Source organism: Cervus canadensis, chromosome 5 (assembly GCF_019320065.1).
Source record: "Cervus canadensis isolate Bull #8, Minnesota chromosome 5, ASM1932006v1, whole genome shotgun sequence".
Classification (NCBI taxonomy): Eukaryota; Metazoa; Chordata; class Mammalia; order Artiodactyla; family Cervidae; genus Cervus; species Cervus canadensis.
The window spans coordinates 55,885,049-55,890,782 of NC_057390.1; positions in this window are offsets into that span (position 1 = coordinate 55,885,049).

Genomic DNA, 5,734 nt, shown 5'->3' on the forward strand with positions numbered 1-5,734 from the left:
CAATTTACCTTGATTCACTAACCTAACATTCCAGGTTCCTATGCAACATTGTTCTTTACAGCATCAAACTTTACTTTCAACACTACACAGATCCACAACTGTGTGTCATGTCCGCTTTGGCTCAACCTCTTCATTCCTTCTGGAGCTATTTCTTTTCCCTTCTCCAGCATCATTTAGACATGCTCTGACCCGAGAGGTTCACCTTTCAGTGTCATATGTTTTTGTCTTTTCATACTGCTCATGGGGTTTTCAAGGCAAGAATGCTGTAGTGGTTTTCCGTTCCCTTCTCCACTGGGTGTTTTGTCAGAACTTTCCACCATGACCCATCTGTCTTTGCTGGCTCTATATGGCATGGTTCACAGTTTCATTAAGTTACACACAGTTTTGATCCATGTGATCATTTTGGTTAGTTTTCTGTGTTTGTGATTTGCATTCTGTCTGCCTCTAATGGATGAGGATAAGAGGCTCGTGGAAGTTTCCTGATGAGAGGGACCGGCTGTGGGGAAAACTGGGTCTTGCTATGGTGGGCAAGGCCATATTCAGTAAGTATTTAGCTCAATTTTCCTGGTGGCTCAGAGGTTAAAGCATCTGCCTGCAAGGCGGGAGATCAGGGTTCAATGCCTGGGTTGGGAAGATCCCCTGGAGAAGGAAATGGCAACCCACTCCAATATTCTTGCCTGGAGGATCCCATGGATGGAGAAGCCTGGTAGGCTACAGTCCACGGGATCGCAAAAAGTCGGACACGACTGAGCGACTTCACTTTCACTCACTTTCGGCTGGTGGGTGGGGCTGTGTTCCCTTCCTCTTCTTGGCCAAAGTAGAGTGGACTAATAGCAAACTTTTCCAAAAGAACCTGTACCAGCAAACACTGCCTTACAGTACTGCTGCTGTCAGGGCCCCTGACCCCATGGCAGACCTCTGTCAACCCACGGCTCTGCTGAGGAATCCCAAATACTCACAGGCAACTCTGGCTCAGTCTCTTGTGGGATCACTGCTCCTTTTTCCTGGGTCCTGTGTGCACAGGGTTTTGTTTATGCCCTCTAAGGGTCTCTGTTTCCCCAGTCCTATGGAAGTTATAAAATCAAACCCCACTGATCTTCAAAGTCAGATTCTCAGGGTATTCTCAGTCTATTTGTCAGATGCCTAGGTTGGCACATCTGTTGTGTGGCCTAGAACTTTTGCAACAGTGCTAGAACTTCTTTGGTATAATTTTTCTCCAGTTTGTGAATCACACACCTGGTGGTTCTATGGGGGGCCTAACAGTGACCTCATTTAGCAGGACTTATGCCACATGCCATGCCTCCCAGGACTGCTGCTGGCAGAGCCCCTGCCCCCACAGCAGGCCACTGCTGATTCATGTCTCCCCAGAATACCCTCAAACACGCCCAGGCATGTCTGGCTCAGTCTCCTGTGGCGGGGATGGGGGGGTCACTTTCTTATTACTTGATTGCATAAAAAGTGTTTGTCAACATCATATAATTTAAGGTTATATAATTAGCTAAATAATATTTGATAAATTAAGTTTAGATCTTAATTTTAAACCAATGCAAACAACTTTGTCTAGATTTTATGTTACAAAGCCTTTGGCAAATTAGTACTAGGATGTAGTGATGCAATGTCCTAAATTAAATTTATAAACCACTAAGGGTTTTATTCATAGAAAAAATTTTCCAAGCTCAAAAGTGAAGCAGGACATAGAAAAAAAACATTGCAAGTTATTTTGTAATACCAATAGCTTTGATACAAAATCATAATAATGACTTTGCAGTAAAGAAATCTACAGTCCCATAATTTATAAGAATATGGATTTTTAAAATACTAATACATTTAAGTAAATTTTATTGAGCGATTTTAACTGAATAAAGTAATATATCCAAAGAATTAAGTATCTTAGAATTTCAAGTTATAGCAATTCATTTATTCAGTATATTTTTATTGAGTATGTACTAATGACCATGTGATACAATAAGTACAAAGTTACCTGTCCTCATAGGACCTGCATTTTGGATAAGGAGAGAGCAAGTGATGTAAAGAATAATAATTAATGTATATAGTAAGTTAGAAAGGGAAAGTATTTTCAAAAGATGCCAGAGATAGGAAGAACTGGAATTATTCACAGTGATAAATTTCATAAGAATAAAAGTATGAATATTGATAGTTCAAGTTTCAGAAAATATGACAAATACTGAAAAAACATTTGGAAAATGATATACCTATCTCAAATACAGAGAACATTGGTAAACCTAGCTGTGAAGACAATCAAGGATTTCCTATGATATTATATTTGGTTTGTTAGAGAAAAATGAGGAAATGTTAAGCTTGAGCAATTAGATTAAGAGCTGTTATTAACTCAGAAGGGTGGTTTATGTATGTGATATGTGTGAGAGACAAAAACAAAAGTTCACTTTCAACATGAAATGTTGATATTTATTAGACCAAATGGATACATTGAGGAAACAGTGTATATGAATTTGGATTTAGAGAAGTAAATCTGAGCCATAAACCTAAATGTGTGAGTCACTAGCATTTAGAAGGTTTTTAAAGACATCACAAAGGGAGTTAGTGTAGTTAAAGCAGAGAAGAAAACCAAGAATTGAATCATGGCATTCTTCAATGTTAAGGTCTTTGAGATAAAAAGACAATGAATAAAAGATAATTATAGCAGAAACTAACACACACTGTAAAAAATTTGTACTCCAAAAAAATAGCACACGCACACAAAGAAAGAATCAGTGTGGTAAGAACAGAGCCAGGTGAGTGTGGTATATCAGGAATCAAGAGTAGAAAGGAAAGAGAGATAAACTCTGTCCAAGGTTTCAAGTAATATAGTATTTTAAAATAGCCATGTTATATTGATGTAGCGGTTAGGAAGTTATTGATGACCTACACACGAACAAGGAATGGTGGAAACAAAAGCATGATTTGAGTAAATTTAGTACAGAGAAATTAGAGAAAAAGATACAATGAATAAATGTATTTCTTTCAAGGAATTTTCTGCAAATGGAGCAAAGAAGTGGGATAAGTCTGGTAGAAAATTCAGGAAATTATGGCATATTATTTTTTATATAATATTAGAGAGTTAACAGTATATTTCCATTTTGAAAGAAATGATAAGCAGGGAAAATTAACAAAGCTGGAGAGAGAGAAGAATCCTTGGAACCACTTGCTTAAGTAACTGAGAGGGGATGGCATCTATACACAAGTGGAGATTTTGGCTACATATAGAGCACAGATGGTTCACTATAGTAACAGGTGGGAAGGTAGATATTATGGGTGCAGATGGTAGAGGGTTGGAAAATGAAGTTGTGGGAGTTTGTGGAAGTTTGCTTCTGATTGCTTAATTTTCTCAGTGAAATAGGAAAAGTTCATCAGCTAAGAGTGAGCATGGGGGAAGCTCTGTTGTAGGTTTCAATATAAGAAAAGTGAGTTATCTAGGGAAATGGTGGAATATATGGTTAGAAAAATACAATGGAATTTTTGTACAGCATTTGTATAACATTGTAAACTTTGTGCGTCATTTGGAGACTATTTCATGATAACAGTCATGTTTTAAAGTGGGATTTGTCAATGCAGTTTTTTGTTTGTTTTTTTTTCCCCACCTACAGCACTATTTAGTTTCTGGGGTGGGTGTGAGGTAGGCTGGATTATATTTAATCAGAATGATTTTATCAAGTGAGCATGATGATCACAATCTACAGGTGGGAAAACAGGATATTTGCAAGAAAGTGATTATGATGATCACAGAATTTAAGCTGAGGAAGTAGATCAGAGTCAGGAGGGTGAACAGGTAATAGATCACAAGTGTTTAGTGGATAAGGAATTGAGGAGATTAAGTGGTAGAGGGAATGAGACAGATATATATGAGCTTGTGATCATGTGTAAGATGTGCCAAATAAAATTTGAGGAATGATTTCAGTTATTTGAAAAGAAAAATTGTAGGGTATGACAAAGCAATATGTACTTGAGACTGAATGATATAAAAGACCACTTTATAAAATGTGATGGGTGAAGACTACAGTGGCATCAGGCTTGCCCACACATTGCAGCTTCCCACTTTGGGCTTATTGGGTGTATTTCAGGCAGTTGGGCAGGTATTTTCCTTTAAAAAAATTTAATAAAATTTGATGAAAATGGCACTTTACTATAGTGATTGTCCTCCTCAAAACTCATAACCCACATCTAACTAACTATGAGAACATCAAATGGATTTCAGTTGAGAAACATTCTATAGTAGTATACCTGATCAGTACTCCTCTCAACTGACAAAATCATCAGAAACTGGTAGCCTGAAAAAATGTCACAGCCAAGAGGAGCCAAAGGAGACATGACAGTGAAATATAATGTGGTGTTCTGGATGGGATCCTGGTTCAGAAACACTACCTAAAAACAAAGGACATTTGAATAAGCTGTGATCTTTAGATTATAATGGTAATTAACATTGATTCATTATAACAAGCTTAGGATCCTGTTTTAATAACAAGGGGAATTGGATATCAGTGTATATGGATATTCTGTGTATTATTTTTATGTAAATCTAAAGCTTTTCTAAAAATAAAGGTCATTAAAAAAAAAACTGATCATAGAAATCACATTTATGCATTGTCTGGTTGCAGTTAGAGCCCCCTACATTGGTAGTAGGTCGAATATTGGTAACCCCTGAGGTGCTCTTTTGTATAATTATTGAATCTTTTCCAAGGTTAAATGCTAGATTAGTGATGCAAAGAGTGTAATGGCCTCCAATATCTCAGGCATTTGGAATTTGGTACAAAGCATACATTTTTAAAAGAATTGTAGAGTTGAATGCCATTTTTATAGTTTCTAATTATTTGCATATAGTCTAATATCCTTTAATTTTATTAACTTTTACATAGATCTATTTCATATCCCTTCCTGACAGTATCTATATCTGAGATACTCATAGGTCCAATTTTTTGGTTTATTTCTGTTTATTTTCTGATGTTTTCATGTGCATTATTTTTTCAGAGAACTGTTGGGTGACCTGATGAGTCTGAATTTAAGCTATATTCCTCCAGGGAAAATTTTCAATTGCTTGACTCTGGTGGACTGGGAGGCTGCTAACTAGAGAACACTTAAAAATATTTTCTGGGCTTGAGGTATTCAATTCAGAGATAATGTACATTCAAATCCTAAGTATACATTGGACAAGTCTGGGTTTTAAATTCTTGTGGGAAATTGCCTTTATTCTCCAGCCAGATGTATAATCAAGAAATACAATTTGTCAAGAAGGAAGATATTTTTCTAGCAAGCTCCATCCTACAATGAAAGCACTGCAGTGTCTTCAAGAATGTCAATTTTACCTTCCACATTATTGTTGGCCCATGAATTTTTGTCAGCAAATATCTTCTAGGCAGCTTTTAATTCATGCAAAGTTTGCACTGGCTGCTTATCCCTTACTGTCTTACTACCCAAGCCTGTGTGCTTGTTTTTGTGTGGAGAGACCGCACTATTTTATCCAGCATGTTTAGGAATTCAGTAGCTGGAAATTATTTTTCAGAATATATAGTCCGCTATTTTTCTGAAGTCTGTAAATTCCAGGGACATCTAGTTTTCAGTATTGTGGATGAGAAGTTGATCCTTATGCTAATATTTTTTTCTTTTATACATATACTCTTCTCTCTGTATAGGTTATATATATTTCTCTTTATCATATGAGTTCATAAATTACACCAAGGTACAAGGGGATATTGTTAAAGTTAGTATATCTGACATTCAA